Below are 18,808 nucleotides of genomic sequence, written 5' to 3' on the forward strand. Positions count from 1 at the left end.
ACCCCCCCCTTCACTTACCAGATACCACCTACCCTCTCCTCCGAAAGTTGTTTCGTATCCCGCTGCAACCCGCCTTCCCACCAACTGTTGCCTCCATGTCCCATCTCAGCTACCAATCCCATCACCCCATGTGTCCCTCCGCCCATCACTCCCTCCAATGGTCCCACAACATTTGCCCACCAATCCTCAACCGCCACATCCCCAAGTGTTGCACCCAAAATTAATATTATTTCTGACCACCTGTGACATTAAAAAAATTAATGCCATAACAAGACCGTTAATCCAACAGTTAAGACCAGTTCACGCCTAATAAAATTTTTATTTCCCTCTGTAATTACACCTTTCCTTCCTCGCTCATTGAATATTTCTCCCACCACTGTGTCATATGATTTCAGAGTGGCATTCCCATCGCTTGTCTCTGAAAATTTTACAAAGGTGCTACCACCAAATTCACCTCAATTATTGAAACTTACTTCCCATCCGTTCTATTGCCTCCTTCCCCTTTTGTTCTTCTACTACAGTGGCACCCAAGGTCACCCTTGTAGTGAATCTTATGCTCACTCCCCCTATCAACTTAGACCATATTCCGCTCGCTGACAGAGACTACAAGATTGTCGAAACACTATGTGAATTAGACCTCTTCGAATTACGCAGTTGGTTTTGAGATAACTTCCTTGATAAATCCAATGAAGTATACCTCTGGAAATCTAGACTTCCTTTATTTGTTTTTCCCTAGTCCTATCATTTTCCCGAAATTCTTTTTAAAATTCCAAGCCTCTTACCTTTCAAGTAGGAGGGCTATTAATTCCCCAAATGGTAAAATTCTCTTCACTATCACAACTGATAGCATAAATCAAATGATGCAGACCCCCCCACAGTGATTCCCTCACCCCTTTTTCCCTTGAATCTCTCAGAGAAATTTATCAAAAATTAACCTTCCCCCAAAGAGCTATAATTTTTTAAATTTTCCTCCCCAAAGACTCTCAAATCCCTAAGAAAAATCCCCCATATCATTCTTCTATGTTCCCTCAAAGGACTAGACATATTATCTCTATCTTGTCATCCATTCTTGGTTACTATTCAGATGAATGGGTAGGCGAGCGTATTATAGGCTTTCTATCCACCCTTTCTTTATAATAAAGGCTATCAACCACCTTTGACTATGATCACACCTTAAAAAATGTAATGCATGAACAATTCCTTCAACTTTTAACTAAAGGAATGTTCATATATTCTTCAATTCTCATGTATATTTTTATTTTATTTCAAACAAATAAGTTTCCATCTGTAGTGTAGAAGCTTGATCAACAAGGAGAGCCACAGTCTATTGTTTTATGGAATTCCTTAATCAGGAGACAATCACAGGAATTCAGCTTCATAGACTTCATCGATTAGTTTATCTATCCAACAACTTGTTTGTTGAGTGGCCAGTAGGTTCCAAGGATTAGTGAAGACATTCAGAAGTATTTACAGCTCAGTGAACATGTGAAAATAGGGGACTGGTATCTTTACTAGTTATTCATAGAAATCATAATGTATGGTTCAAATTTGCCACCTCATAAGCTGCCTAAGTATTTGTAAATGAGAATATTAGCCTTGCAGTACAACAGGAAAATAATTCATTCTGATAACATCCATTTCGTGGTAGCCAAGAAGAAACATCAGTTCCAGATCAAAACACAGATAAGACCTTTCATCTGCAATAGTAGAGCATCAGGAGAGGATGCAGACCTCCTGCTAAAACAAAAGAACTTCCCTCTTAGTTTCAGTTGGTCTTATAACCCCTTTGGTGTAATTTCCAAGTTAAGAGTGGAACAAAAATCTACCCCCTATGTGCATATTGATAGGCTAGAAATAGAGAAATATATGAACCAACACACTTGGGTAGAAAATACATTGCAGGAGGTCAAGGAGCAGGGATTTTCCAGGACAGCTTTAGAGACTCCCATACCCAGAGAAAGGACATATAAGAGAAAAAGAGAGGATGATTCTCCATCAGTTACAGAAGTCGCATCCAAATAGTTCAAAATATACACAAAGAAGATTAAAACAACCTCTAAAATAAACTTCCCATCATTGAAGGACACACAAGGCACTATTGTACTCTCAGGTTTGCATAATTTTATGTTGGACAATGGTACCATAGAGTCCTAATCATCCTTGTCTCCTAAAGAGATTCCAGCTACTATACCTTAGACACCAGAATCATCCACAGAATAGAGGAAGGTGGATATTTTTTTAGAGATATAAGGAGATTAAGCAGAGAAATGAAGCCATTCATGATAATATATCTGATCAATTCAGGAATCAATCTTCCTCCATCTTGCATAGGCTCATCTCAGAATATGATACATAGAAGGGAAGGATGCATATGGCATTCTTGTAGGCCTAGGTCCCACAACCAAAGTTAGCAGCATATTTAAAACAAACTACTTTTAAATTTGAGGCAAAGGATGCCCATCCTTTAGATTAAATAGATATGCACAGGTAGGCTAGTGAAATAGTATACTCTACTTTTTTTTGGGTTGTGTTATATTCTTTCCACGACTATCCCACGTAGTTAACTGGGGGGTTAAAGGGGGGGGGGAAGAGCCCCCCTTCATTGCATCAATTTTGTAGCAGGGGGGGGCATGTCACAGGGGGTTTGAGGCATACTGTTATAGACATTTTTGTGCCTTACAGCATTGAGCATGAAATGTCCATAATCTAAGGGATCCAAAGTCCCTAAACATGTTGTTCCTACCCCTAGAGGAACAAGGCTAACAAACCACAGCAATTCACAAAAGTTCTCCACCTGAAACTGCTCAAAAACAAGTCAATTCAGGATCATGTCAGCTGCTCCACTGACCATCTGCGCTGAATGTCAATGGCTCCACTGGCTACCTGCGCTGAATGTCAACTCCAACACTGGCTACCTGCGCTGAGCGAGATTGGACAAGTGGCAGACTCATTCCTCAAGGTGTCAGAACCCAGGAAGCTTCCAAAATGACACTTGCCTCAGGGAATTCGACTGGTGATGAGTAAGAGGTTCCAAATCTCCAAGTGGAAGCAAGAACCTCCAAGTGGACTCAAGAACTGACAGAGGGAGAGGACACTAGTCAGATCTCAAGCTGACTCATCCTCTCTCCAAACATCTATATATGGATCTCTCCTCCATGAGATCTAGAGGCTGGAATTTTATTATTGCAAAGAATTGCTGTTGGTTTGAGACTGGAATCATTGGGTGCTTAATGCTTTGAAGGGGCTGAAGATAGGAATTCCATTTGCTGGGAAGGAGATGCTGGATTGGAGCCCTCTGGGTTGTATCTCTTCCTGAACCTTGTTATTCATCAATAAAGCTATCTTGGTTTCTCCTATATGCTTATGTATTTTTATGTTTGAATGTATTGGTGTATTTGGTTTATTTCTAATCCTAAATCAGTTATGAATGTGAATATCTGTCTTTGCGTAGTGTTCTTCTCTTGTCTCAAGTAGTTGTTCTCTTGTCGCAAGTAGATGTTCTCTTATGATCTTGCAGGAAGTTGTAGCTGGATAAGCAGGAAGGAAAGTAGCTGTGAACACCCAAAGAGAAGGGAGATTGGATCGAGGGACAAACGGAAGACATTGGTAAGTCTATTGATCTCTCTTCTTTCACATTTCATAAAGGAAGAAACCAGTATAGCTGTACTCGTTTGTTACTAAGGCACTGTCACACCTTAGGTGGATAGGATCGTCCTGTATAGGCATTTTTCCCCTCAACAAATCGGCGACTCCGCTGGGGAGAATTTGTTTAGTCATTTTGTTTGTATTTCTATCATTTGTTTGCATCATAGACTTGACAGCAACAGTCGAACTGCATCTTTCCTGGATGCAAAGTAGAAAGTTGCTGCTTTGATCCAATTGCTGGACTTGTCTATGATCTAAAAAATGGATCCACAAATGATTTGATGATCCTTGTGATAGATCTTAGTAGCTTTCAAAGCAGCCCTTTGATTATACCTTGCTTGTGTTTCTGATTTGGCCTGAAACTGTTGATTTTTGAGCAATTTGTGACCCAGAACCCAGGAGAAACGAGAGTTTCTCCTTCAGCGCAACTGCTGTGAAGGTAGTCTGCATTTCAACGCAGTTCCCGTGAAGGCTACCTGCGCTGAATGTCAAGTCCTCAGTGTTGAGGTTGTGCTGAACTAGTTTGTCCTTGTGCAGCTGGGGTTCTCTGCTCTCTGTTGCCCTGTTTTGATCTCTGTTTTTTGCAGCCTTTAACCAGCATAGGTACCAGTCAGATAACTCCTTTTCTTTGCTTAGATTCCGCCTCCTTTTGTACAAAAAGACTGTGAGTGTTTTTATGTGTTTGTGGCGTCATTTACAGTTTTCCTTTGCATGAGTGAAATAATCATCCTGTAGCCCTTGATTCAGATCTGATTAATTGTGATCTTAGAAGAGAGTTCATTGGCTATTTGCAGATTGATTATACATTTACTTTTTCTTATTGGTTTGAATTTGTCTCTTTTAAGTGTCAAAACAAGTCTTTATTTCGAAAATCGTTAAGTGTTGTAATCTCTTCTATCTTCTCTGATTTTGAAAAAGTGAACTTGTTTGTATTGATCATTTAAAAGCAAATTCAAAGTTGTACAAAAAGCTTTCTTTGTAGGCATCAATACTAAGAAAGCGAAAAACAAACACCTGCATTGTGCATTTTGCATTTGATAGTTTGCATGTTGGATTTAGGAAAAGTGCATTAGAGTGTGCTGATTGCTCTTTGAGAAAAGATGGTGTCTTTCTTTTCCCTTAGTAGCTAGGATTTTCAAAGTTGAAAAGATATAAAGCTTGCTTATCATCTTTAGACTGCATTTAGGAATTTGTATCATACATCTCGTGGTGAACCTTGAAAGGCAAACTTTAAAAAGATCAACCTAAAATAAAATGAATGAACCTAACAACGCTTTGCAACATAACGCACAACATAGAGGTCTAGGCTAGAGACGTGTTCCGGCGTCGTTAAGCCTAGTGACTGTCGATCTCGTGGAAGGTGGGTGATTCCTCCTGAGGGACGATAGCGCTAGTACGGATTGTGCTCCCACGTACCGTCGCGTATATATTGGGAGACCCCTATAGGCATATATCCTTTATCCTTAGGAAGCCGTGTCGGTCGCCCTACTGATCGCAATGCAGTGAACACAGCATTCACGAAGATCGACCGCCCGTACCCTAAAAAGTATTCTGCGGTTTTGCGAAAAGTTTGGCACACCCTCTGCCTAGAACTCCAGAGAAGTTCCTTTTGGCCTTTTTCAGACTCTATAACAGAAAAAGTCCATCCAAGCATTTGTCACTTCGGGCTCGTTAAAACATCGAAGGAGACTAGAGTCATCTTTAGCTTTTTCTCGACTCTTTAAAAGTGAAAAAGCAAGTTGTGTCTAAAAGCGTCTAAAAAAGTTCATTTAATTCAGAAACACACTTTCCCCTTTTGTATTTTGGTTGATCGAGTAATCCGCAATCGTGGAAGAAAGTTAATTGAAACCCTGTCATTCGTGGAGGCTTACGAGTCAACCGTCTTTGTCTCCGGAATCGAAAACAGTACACACAAAGCGAACTCGTTTAACCGGTTCAAAATCTCCTATCAAAGTTAGAACAAGTGTTTCGACGACATCTGAGATTCTGGTTACTCCAAACATTTCTGGAAACCCTGCCTCTATAGAAGAAGTTCAACAGCCACAGAGGGACAGTAACACTGATCCTAGTCTGGGGGCAAATACTTGTGCTACTGAACCAGTTCCATTTGTAACCGGTTCAGAGAGTCTTGCTCCTCAAACAACTGTCGCTGTCGATTCAACCCCTTCTTCGGCACCAGAAATATTTTACGGACCTGACAGTCTTCCTCTTCCACCGGGTTTGATTGCGATAGAGGAAATTGTAGAGGATCCGCAAGCAAGTACTCCAACCCATTTTGGAGTCGGGGTCACTCTATTTCCTTCATCAGAAGTTAATCCACCACAAGTGGAAGTTCCTGTAGAATCGCTAGGCAATCTATTGGATAGACTCAAAATGTCTGAACAACCGTCAACATCTAGGACTGTGTCGAACAACACAGCGACAGCAGAAGCCCCCGCCGTCACTCCGACAATGTTTGCCGGCATACCAGCTGTCCCGAATAGCTCACAACTGCTAGAAGGAGTCCACCAAGGGACTATTTCGACAGTGTGGTCTGTTCTAGTTTGTTCATCCAAAATAATATCCGGCAACTCTTATGTTGAGACTCGCCAGATTGATCCATTTGGAGGTCAATTTGGGCAATCCAGTCCCCAAGGAAAAACAATCCCCTTGAGTTCCGGATCGCTACCGTATGGGGGGCAGTATGCCTTTTCATTAACCCCTCTGGGAGGGTATTCATACGGGAGTTCACAACAGTATTCAAGTTATACTGGAATTACATCGAGTGGTTGGGTACCTATGCTACCTCAACAACCGAGGGTTGTATATTCTATGCAACAGTGTGTACCTATGTCGAACATCCCGACCACACCGGTTATTGTAACAGTGTCGCAGGTTCAAGCGATGCCTGTTGTATGTCAACCTCAGATTTCTCAGGTTGTAATGCAACAGCCCCTTGACCCTGGGTCACAACCACAATCGCCAACTGGTGGAGTGACACAGGTCCAAACGGGTACAATTACCCCACACCTTGGTCCAACAGTTAGTATAGCACAACAGAACATGGCTTCACAACCATGGCTGGTGCAATACCAACAACCACAATTCCAGCAAGTATACCAAGGTTCTAAGCAGCAGATCTTTGCGAATAGTGGACAACCGTATATTCAAAACGGTCAAAACCAACCGCTTTACAGTGGTCAAAGTCCACCAACCGTATCAGTCGTACCAACATCAATTACATTATGTTGGTATGCAAAGGCCCACTGCTCAGGCGATTCCATCGTACCCTGGTTATGCTTCACCTAACCTGAATCAACAGTTACCATTCGTGGCAACTTTAGAGTTACCCGATTTACACTGGTTAACCAACGATCAGATTGCTTACGCCCCTTGGTGGCCAGCGATTCCTCACAAACTTCCATCTGACATTCCTAAATTCAATGGAAATCCAGGTGAAGACCCATTGAATCACGTGATGACTTTTCATCTGTGGTCTTCATCAAACACCCTAAATGATGATTCGATAAGGCTTCGCCTTTTCCAGAGGATGTTAACGGGTCCGGTGGCAAAATGGTATATTGAGTTACCTAGAGCCTCATTCAACAATTTTAGCTCCCTAGCCACGACTTTCTTAACCCATTTTCAATTACCGATAAGGTACGAAACGGGAACAGAAATATTAACCAACTTCAAGCAGACAATTGCCACTCATACATCCGATCATATACATGAGTGGCGTCGTCGTCGTAGGATGGTAAAAACATACGTTCCCGATCAGCTGTTAGCTGAATGGTTTATAAAGTCGTTACTTCCTGCTATAACAAAGATGTGGCAAAGGGGGGAGTCGTAACAGAGGAGCAAGTTATTGCTCGTGCACAATACCTAGACTTAGTTTATACTCAGTCTAGCACGCTCTACGACAAAATACCTGACGCCCCTAGACCGGAATTTTCAATTCCTCCTCCTCCTAAATCAAATAGTGACTCTCATGCCGGCGATGGCGTGATTGGCACGGCAAACGCGAAATCGACAAAGGCTTCGTCTAAGAAAGCCCGTAAGAATTCAGATCAAAATGAAAAAGAAGAAATTCTTGCTTCGGAAGTAAATGCCGTATCAGCAGATAAAGGAAAAGAAACCAAACAACCAGGGAGCAAGAAGAAACAAAACAAAGGGAAGAAGAAGAAACAGGGTGAGTCATCTCCTGGAAAAAATTCTTCAAACCCTCGTGGAAATAGGAAATATCCATGTCAAATATGTGATGAGGAGGATCACTGGACAAAGGAATGTCCATACAAAGCTGAGTTGAAAAGGTTCTTTAAAAGTTCACAAACCTCAGCTGTGTTAACTGATCCATTTCCCAATCCGGGTCAAAATCTGGTTGATAGTGGAAATGCTTCCCCGTCGCAAGTGCTTATGTTGTCGGTTTCAAAACAGCAGAATGATGCTTTGATTTCGACAAGGAACAAAGATTACGGGAATCCGCAGCAGTCGAACGACAAAGGTAAAGATCAACCAAGTAGTTTGACAACAACTTCGACAGAAGTTGTACCACCCATCATTCCTGAATTAACAATAAAACCGCCAAAGGGAGTGGTACACAAGTCGACATTTAATCCTCGCGCCAGAGCGGCGCAGCATTATAACATAGTGGAAGATTTGGCCCAATCGCTATCCGCTATGTCGACTCTTGAAGTACTACAAAATTGCCCATCCCAAAGGCAGGCTTTGTTATCAGCTATTGGTGGGGTTGATCCTAAGGATTCCAATCTTGTATCTTTTGATCACAAAGTATACGATCCTCAGTTACCAGTTCAACTAGCTTTCCTTATTCAAGTGAAATCCCTCAACAAAACTGTTCACCGAACAATTATTGACGAGGGGGCATCTACATGTATTATGTCGATGAGTTGCTGGAAAACTTTAGGATCTCCAACCTTGTCGCGATCTTCGACGACATTAAAAGCTTTCGACGGAAGGACTTATACCCCGTACGGTATCCTTAATAACTTGAAGGTTGAACTGGGAGGAAAAACAGTAGAAATAGATGTTGAAGTCATCGATGGGAATCTTGACTACAACATCCTACTGGGAAGACCATGGATCTATGCAATGGCTGCTGTTGTGTCGACTTATTTTAGGAAGATTGCATTCCCGTTTGAAGGAGGGATTACGATCGTCGACCAACAAAACTTCCTCCCTAATGGTTCACAAGTTACAGGAAGCATTCCCATGATCCATGGAAGCAACCATTCGCTTCAAGACATCGGAGTAGGCCTACTGAAAGACCCCACATTAATGGGAACTTTCGCGCTTTCACCTCCATTCTATATAGGAGAAGTAGCATTCGTAAGAACCTGCAACATGATATCTTCCACGAAGATCTCAGAAGATGATGTCGAAATGGATCATGCAATGGTTTTGCCCCCAAGCCCTATAGAAATATTGTAGCAATCAATGTTTCGAGCATGGGAGGCGAACCCAAATCAACGCTCATCAAGCGTTTGGGTAGATAGGTCTAGAGAATATGGTACCCCATTAGATCCTTGGTCGAAAGTACATGGGACTGACGAAGGAATTCTACAATCAATGTTGATTGAGGGGGCACCATGGAATGATTGCCACCATCGTTCCCTTCTTCTGGAATATGAAGAAGATACTCAACATGACCTTTATCACCCTTCAGTTTTTGAATTCCTATCAAATACTGTAAATACGGTGGATTCCGAGCGAAACCTATCCAATATTGAAGAGACTATAGCCATAAATATTTCGACTAAAACAAATGTTGTAGAGAATATTTATGTCGGCAAAGGTTGTTCCCCTTCAGAACTGGAAATATATAATGCTCTTTTTCGCGAATTCAGAGATGTCTTTGCTTGGTCATATGATGAAATGCCAGGCATTGACTCGAGTATCGTTGAACATGAAATTAAAATCTATCCTGATGTGAAACCAGTAAGACAACGGCTTCGGCAGGTGCACCCCAAGAAAGCCGCTGCCATTAAGGCAGAAGTTGAAAAACTTCTCCATGCTAGATTCATCTACCCGGTTCCTCTAACCGATTGGGTATCGAATATTGTCCCTGTTATGAAGAAACAAGGGACAATTAGAGTGTGTGTTGACTATAGGGATGTAAACCAAGCTTGTCCGAAGGACAACTACCCTACACCCTTCATCGACCAGATAATTGATGAATGCGCCGGATGTGAAATCTTTTCATTTATGGATGGATTTTCCGGGTATAATCAAATAAATATCCGCCCACAGGACCAGTCAAAGACTGCATTCATCTGTCTGTGGGGCACATTCGCTTATCGAAAATTACCCTTTGGTTTAAAGAACGCAGGGGAGAAGTTTCAGAGGGCAATGAATTATGCCTTCCATGACATCAAGAACATCGTTCAACCTTATCTCGATGACCTTCCGGCTCATTCGCGAAAGCAGATTGATCATCCGCAGCATTTAAGAGCGATATTTCTACGTTGCCGACACTACAAGATAAGACTCAATCCACACAAATGTGTGTTTTGCATCGGTTCTAGTCGTTTACTTGGCTTTGTAGTCTCTAAGGATGGGATTCGTTTAGACCCTTGTAAGGTTCACGCAATCGTTAATTTGCCTCCACCTTCAAATTTGCTTCAGATTCAGAAACTCCAAGGGAAAGCAAACTTTCTGAGGAGGTTCATTCCAAATTACACAGAACTTGCTAAAGGTTATACTCGTCTTTTGAAAAAGGATGTACCTTTTGTCTGGGATCAGGAGGCGCAAACTTCCTTTGATGCTATGAAAGATTCTCTAGTAAAAGCATCATTAATGTATGCCCCAGACTATCAAAAAGATTTTAACCTGTATCTGGCTGCAGCAGATACGACCATTGCGATGGTTTTAGTTCAAGAAGTCGATGGAATTGAACATCCAATATATTATTTAAGTAAAAACTTGAATGATACAAAAAGCAAATATTCTTATGTTGAAAAGCTAGCACTCGCTGTTGTTCAAGCGATACAAAGATTTCGACATTATGTCCTCTTTCAGAAAACTACCATTCTATCAGATTGCAACCCCATGACTTATATATTGTCGCAACAGTTGCTGGGGGGCAAAATATTCAAAATGGATAGCGATCCTTCAAGAGCTTGATCTGGAATTTGTAAAATCCAAATCAAAGAAAGCTTTAGTTTTCGCAGAATTATTGTGTGATCTCCCATCGTCGTCCAACGATGAAACATCAGAAGAATCAATCGTGGACGAAAGTTTGTTTCTGATATCTACAAGCAATGAGTGGTATGGAGATATAATAATTTATCTTCAAACCCAAAAATTCAGGCCTGACACCTCTCACTCAGAACAAAAGCGTATACATACCAAGCGAAAGACTACATGATCGTCGGTGATACACTTTACCGTCGGGGTATCGATACAGTTCTGAGGAGGTGTCTCACCCATGAAGAGGCCGAAAAAGCCCTGAATGAGTGTCATTCAGGCGCGTGTGGGGGGAATCAATCTGGATATGCTACAACACAGAAAATATTACGAGCAGGATACTTCTGGCCAACCATGTTCAAAGATTGCATAACCGCAGTTGTCTTATTATTATTGTCAAATTTTCGATAGCAAAACCAGAAGACCACCCGCACTGTTACAGCCAATAGTTGTTGTTGGGCCTTTCGCTAAGTGGGGCATCGATTTCATGCAATGTAACCCCACCTCGACTGGGGGGCATGGGTATATTATAGTCGCTGTTGACTATTTTACCAAATGGGTCGAGGCGATGCCTACATTAGATAACACTGGTGAAACAGCTGCCCTTTTCTTTTTCAATCATGTAGTCGCCAGGTTCGGCGTACCACAGGCTATAGTTACAGATCATGTGTTGCATTTTCGCAATCACATGATGGTCGAATTAGCTGCCAAACTAGGGCTATCTCACGACAGCTCTACCCCGTATTATCCGCAAGCCAACGGACAAGTTGAATAAATCAACAAGATCCTGAAGCGTATGTTGCAAAGGATGATCAGGGTTCATAAAAGAAGGTGGCACCTAATCCTGTACTCAGCCTTGTGGGCTTACCGAACATCGGTAAAGAACGCGACCGGGTTCACACCTTTTCAACTGGTGTATGGCCTGGAAGCAGTCTTGCCAATCCAGTGTGAAATTTCGTCGCTTAAACTCGCAATTGATCTCCTCCCCGGAACTTCAGAAGAAGAGGCTCGTTTCTTGGAATTAATCCAATTGGATGAAACCCGTTGTGATGCCGCTTTGGCTAACGAAGCCCATAAGAAACGAGTCAAGGCGCAGTTCGACAAAAATGTCAAACCCCGTGTCTTCTCAGAAGGTGACTTAGTCTTGCTTTATGACCAAGAATCCGATAAATTGGGAGCAGGTAAATTTAATTCCTTATGGATGGGCCCCTATATTGTTAAACGAGTGTTAGCAAAAGGGGCCTACGAGTTAATGGATTATGACGGAATTCCACTGGCGCAACCCCGTAATGGGTTGTACCTCAAGCGTTACTATGCTTAAATAGTAACCTGTATGCTTTTGTTGTATTTTGTTTTCGCTAAAGTGTTTGTTTTGGTCGAATGATCCACCTTTTTACATTTATTGTAGATGTCAAACCTTCTGGAGACATGTGCTGGATATGCCGACGGAGCGAGTCGTAGTTCACGGAACCTATCCTCCGCAGCCTGGGCCATTTTTTATCCAAGCGGCGAGTTAGTAAGTTTCATAGGTGTATGTATTGGGCAATCAACGAATAACATCGCTGAGTATAGCGCGTTGATAGAACTACTCTCTGATGCCATCACCCGTGGCATACGCCGACTAATTGTCAGGCTAGACTCACAGCTCGTAATACTACAACTCAATGGTATATATTTCGTTCGCAATCCAGCTATTTATCGCATGTTCCTAAGGGTTAAGATTTTGGAAAGACAATTTGATTCAATTCAATACCAGCATATTTCTAGAAACTTGAACACATTAACCGACTCATTAGCAAACTATGTGTTAGATAGACATTTGTGACATTTATAAAAAGATACACATCATCAATGATTGTACATATGGATCATATAACTCAACCAGAATAAAACTCGAAAATCAAAATATATATAAGTTGTTTATCGTTCATACATAATTTTCTGTAACCAAGACAAAATCGGTCATATGACCCAAAAACTCAAAAGTGCTAGGGGGCACCCTAGTCTAGTGATGCTCATGATAGCACATCACGACCTGTGCAATCATGCGCAAGAGATGAGTCCATCATCTAGGCACACCAGTAGTATGTCGCTGCAACTGTAAAGGTAACTCATCAATCCTCACATCGGGAATGCCAAGAGTAAGGCTCTCAACCTGCTCCTGCACAGCTGTAAGGGTCTCGACTACGTCAAGGTCGCGGAGAATAACTCTCCCAGCAGTCTCCCCTGCTGGGGCAACAACTGGCGCTCTCGGGCGAACTGCTGGACGAACAGGACCAACATCTGCATGCACACATGAGTTTGATTAAAGTCTTGATAGAATAAAGCACAAGGACATTATAAATAAGAATAGTAAACAGTAATATGGTCGAAGATTTTACCAATAGCGCCCCACTGTTCGCCATCCGGCAGTACCAAGTCCGGATCACCTCGGAAATCCATACCAACATATGGATACTCGGAATAGACCATCTCCTGACGCTCGAACCACCTGAAGAAGGTATCAGTGAAAGAAATCTGAGATTGACCAGCATGCCTAGACATGTGATCAACCCATCTCTGCATGCGTGGCTTGGTAGGAGAAGGCAAGTCGAGTGCAATATACTGAGGCTGCATCAGTAGTATTTTCTCCAAGGCAAAGGCAGTCAGAATAGAACCAAATCCAAAGTTCTTCAGCTTCCCGTCCTTTACCTTGTTCAACTGACTTTTCATCTGAAGAAGTACTGCATCACACCAGTTGAATACTTTCGGTTGGAGACACTCCAAGGCGTGCTGCACATAAGATCTATTGGCAACATGTAGAGATGCGCTACCAGCCATCCTACCAATAGTATATAGAATGGACCTGTGAGACCTATCAGTAATCTCACGGATAACAACCTTGCTGTCTTTGCTCGGCTGGGACCCCTCCCTGCAATACTGGCGGACATAATCTCTCACAGAATCATTCCCTCTGGCCGAACCTGACAAAGAAATGGGGGCACCCCGCCTCGACAAACCAGTCAAGAAGTAAATGTCTACCACGGTCAAAGGGATGGATTTGCTCCTGATCTGAAATACTTGGTTAATAGGATCCCAAGCATCAAGCATATACTGCAGTAAAGAGATCTGTGCTCTCATACTAGAGATACGGAAGAACCTCAGCAGGCCACAGTTCCACAGCGCATTCACCGTGACAGGGTCATGGAGGGCAATCATGTCCTCCTCTTCATGTTCTCGTTCTCGCCATGTGAGGGTCATTTTTCTCAAAAATCCCTGCAAAACAAACAATAGAAAGAGTAAGCTCCTGGATTTGATGAAAAACTGGCAATGTTTCATCAAAAACTGTGCAATAGAACTACTTTTCTGAGATCAACGCAATTGGCAAGTGTCCTACCTGCGTTGAAGGTCAAACTGCCTTAAGGCAGCTTGACATTCAATGCAGGTTTCGAATGGACTGCCTGCGCTGATGGCAGAGCGCCCTAGCAAAACCCCAGAGGCTTATGGGAACAGGAAAACAGGCACAGAATGGAAAAAGGAAACCATGAAAAGAAAGAGCTAGAGTTTAGCTCCTACCTGGTCCAGACGGCGCCGAAAATCGTCCACAGAATCTCCCAGAATCAGCTGGTGAAAATCAAGGGGGAAGAGGCACCTCCAAAGCTCCAACAAACCAAGTTCAAATGAAATGGTAAAATGAGAGGTAAAAACACCTTTTAATTGCTTTTTACGTAGTTCAAAGCGAAATATTAGGGTTATATTCTCATTTCCATGCAAATGTTATTCATTTCTAACTAGTTTGATGCAGCAATTGAGGATACAGCACTATCTTTGAAAAGGGCAAAGCTAGTCATGGTAAAAATCAAAGATTTGACCATATAATATCGAGCAGTTTTAGCATAAAGTTCATGCTCGTTAAAAAATAAACGCAAGATCCGAGCAGTTTTAGCGCATAGTTCATGCTCGTTAAAAAATAAACATAAGATCGAGCAAATGTTTCCACCCGCGTTTAAGCTCGTTAAAAAATGAACTATCCCGGTAAATAACCACTGTGAATGTAATATAATCAGCCGTTAAAGCCTTGGTCGTGTTTGCACCGTCACCTCCACTTTTCATTTGGCCGATCGTTCACCTCCATATGATTGTTTACCCATTTTGAGGAACAGCTGCGAAGAGTGATTTCACCTAGCCATCCTTGTGACACTGCCGTGATTGGAAAATTCCAACCTGTACCTGGAATCTGCTGCTAACCCTGTTTATCACTCGTTCCTCAAAAGACGAGTCTTCTTTAAGCTCTTTTCAATTGACTCGTAAAATATGAAAAGATTGCCGAGTTTTGGTCTTCCAGCTCATTAAAGGACAGGAAGAGCTATCCCTCCTCTAAATTTTAATCTTTTTGGACCTGAGGGATTATTGCACAAAAAGATCGAGCGCTTGTTTTATTCGGCTCGTTAAAACTATCGAAAACTCATCCCTTCCGTATTGTTTTATACTTTTTCGGACTTAAGGGATTAGATGACGAAAAATGAATTTTGGAGTTGACTTTATGTACCTTTTCAGACTCTCTAAAAATGAAAAGGACTGAGTTATCCTTGTCGTTAGACTCGTTAAAATCATTAAATAGCGACAAACTTGTCTTTAGACGAGAACGAGTTTCACTATCGCTAGGCTCGTTAAAACATAGCGATGGGCTTGCCCGAAGGGCAGGTTATAGAACAAGCATATGTTATCCTCCTCAAGCTTGACAAAAATAAAGAGGTACTGGTCAGCGATGACTGGGGAAAAATTGGGAGAAACTAAAGAAAACTTTGATGGTATCAAGTCGCTCTTGAACATGACACTTTTCCTCCGTACCACAATCGGGTTGGGTTGTTTCATTCACCGGTCACATCACCATGGTCTCGCCATACCATCCATATTTGGGGTAATGCTACCGATCCATCGCATCAGTGTCGCCATATGTTCAAGAGAAGTCGTTCAGAAAGAGTCAACCGTGTCCCATCCACTGCCATACATTATCCTTCATCCATTCATGACCGCCACCCTGAATCATATGTCACAGATCGTTTTCACCTCCATTAAAATCATTAGCTCCGTTCCGTGTCACTGATGTGGGATTCATTAAGGCCCTCCTGTGACGGATCGCTTCTTGTCGACATCATCTCATTATCCAAGAAGTTGATCTAGGAACAACCCCTTCAGTACTTTGAAGCTTGCATGCCACAATGGCAAGTTTCTCACTTCCGGCGACAGGTATACATCAATGACCTTCGACCGAAAGATTTTGCGTGGTGTTCGACGCCAAGTCCTTTATTCACACCACTTGAATTGTACTGCAGTACCTTGAGGGTCATCATCATTATCGGTGATTCCTCTCGCGCTTGTTAACGGTTTACATCATTGACCGGTAATCAAGCGATGTCTTTCCATGTTCGACTTCAGAACATTTTTCACATGGATCGACTTGTACTTAGAGTGAAGATCGAACAAGTTTGAAGACCCCGGATCTAGTTTCATCCATTCGGGCTGCGATATATATTCAGGAAAGATAAAGACATTGACATGTACATCATTGCAATAGATAATCATCCTACTCAAAGGATGATAATTTCATCAAAATTATCAGTCTACCCCCAGACGATTGTCTGTTCTATGTACAGAAAAATGAATTTATAAAAGCTGAGCATGGGAATGCCCACCTCAGCTAGATCATGAAAGCAGTATGAAAAATAATGTATTGTATTGTATTGTATTACAGGTCTCCTCCCAGCATTGGATGAACTTCGGATCCCCCTGATAAAGCATTTCGCCCGATAAACAGCCTCATACTTTAGGGGGCAACTGTTATAGACATTTTTGTGCCTTACAGCATTGAGCATGAAATGTCCATAATCTAAGGGATCCAAAGTCCCTAAACATGTTGTTCCTACCCCTAGAGGAACAAGGCTAACAAACCACATCAATTCACAAAAGTTCTCCACCTGAAACTGCTCAAAAACAAGTCAATTCAGGATCATGTCAGCTGCTCCACTGACCATCTGCGCTGAATGTCAATGGCTCCACTGGCTACCTACGCTGAATGTCAACTCCAACACTGGCTACCTGCGCTGAGCGAGATTGGACAAGTGGCAGACTCATTCCTCAAGGTGTCAGAACCCAGGAAGCTTCCAAAATGACACTTGCCTCAGGGAATTCGACTGGTGATGAGTAAGAGGTTCCAAATCTCCAAGTGGAAGCAAGAACCTCCAAGTGGACTCAAGAACTGACAGAGGGAGAGGACACTAGTCAGATCTCAAGCTGACTCATCCTCTCTCCAAACATCTATATATGGATCTCTCCTCCATGAGATCTAGAGGCTGGAATTGTATTATTGCAAAGAATTGCTGTTGGTTTGAGACTGGAATCATTGGGTGCTTAATGCTTTGAAGGGGCTGAAGATAGGAATTCCATTTGCTGGGAAGGAGATGCTGGATTGGAGCCCTCTGGGTTGTATCTCTTCCTGAACCTTGTTATTCATCAATAAAGCTATCTTGGTTTCTCCTATATGCTGATGTATTTTGATGTTTGAATGTATTGGTGTATTTGGTTTATTTCTAATCCTAAATCAGTTATGAATGTGAATATCTGTCTTTGTGTAGTGTTCTTCTCTTGTCTCAAGTAGTTGTTCTCTTGTCGCAAGTAGCTGTTCTCTTGTGATCTTGCAGGAAGTTGTAGCTGGATAAGCAGGAATGCAAGTAGCTGTGAACACCCAAAGAGAAGGGAGATTGGATCGAGGGACAAACGGAAGACACCAGTAAGTCTATTGATCTCTCTTCTTTCACATTTCATAAAGGAAGAAACCAGTATAGCTGTACTCGTTTGTTGCTAAGACACTGTCACACCTTAGGTGGATAGGATCGTCCTACATAGGTATTTTTCCCCTCAACACATACCCGTAACCCCGGGGGTTTTGGACCCTATGTTAGTATGGGTGGACCCACCTATGGCTTTGTGCATGATTTTTGCACATGTTTTTGGATGTGATGGTTTTTTAGTCCAAGGTATTGGATGCTTTGGCATGTATAAATATGTATTATAACATTGAAAGGAACATAATGAAAAATCAAGCTAGTAGTCCTAGCTTTGGGATCCAGGAGAAAATATCTGTGTATATGTGTTTTATGTGTTATGCTCTCATGTTTTTTATTTTATATGTTTTAGAATTCATATGCAGGTAATTTCTGTACGGGGTTAAAACCTACATTTGGTATCAGAGTTGTTTTGGCTTCAAGGGGATGCCTTTGTTGCTGAGGGGTTTCGCTCAGGCATGTGGAAGACCCTGTTCAGTGGGAGATTTGCGAGATTGATTTTGGTGGTGAAAGAAGATGGCAAGCAGTGGAAAGATAGAGATCAAGAAACTTAATGGTCAGAGTTTTGAGTTGTGGAAACTCAAGATGGAGGATCTATTGGTGGATAAAGATCAGCAAATCATGGTAGATCCGGGTACTAAACCAATAGGAGTGTCCGATGAAGAATGGAAGAAGTTGGATCGGAAGGCAAAGAGCACAATACGATTGTGTGTCTCAAATTTAGTGTTGCTGAATGTATCAAGGGAAGCTATGGTGAAGGCTTTGTGGGACAAGTTAGGGACTTTGTACCAATCTAAGTCTCTAGTGAATAAATTGTTCCTGTGGAAAAAGCTATATAACCTGAGGATGAAAGATGGAGACTTGATGACAGAGCATTTGAACGTATTTAATATTGTGGTAAGTCAGTTAGCATCTGTTGATATTAAAATTTCAGATGAAGATAAGTGCATCAGTTTGTTGTGTTCTCTACCAGATTCATGGGATAGTCTCGCTATTGCAATAGGTAGCAATGCAACTGCCTTGCAATTTGATGAAATAGTCTCATCCTTGCTAACGAAGGAGATGAGATGGAAAAATATGTAGAGCCAGAATGGTGATGCCTTGTCTATATGAGGATAGTCCCAGAATAGAAACAAAACTAAGTCATCGAGTGG

The sequence above is a fragment of the Pinus tabuliformis genome, chromosome J (genome assembly GCF_031772625.1).
Source record: "Pinus tabuliformis cultivar Carrire ecotype Pingquan chromosome J, CPIR1, whole genome shotgun sequence".
NCBI classification, from domain to species: Eukaryota; Viridiplantae; Streptophyta; class Pinopsida; order Pinales; family Pinaceae; genus Pinus; species Pinus tabuliformis.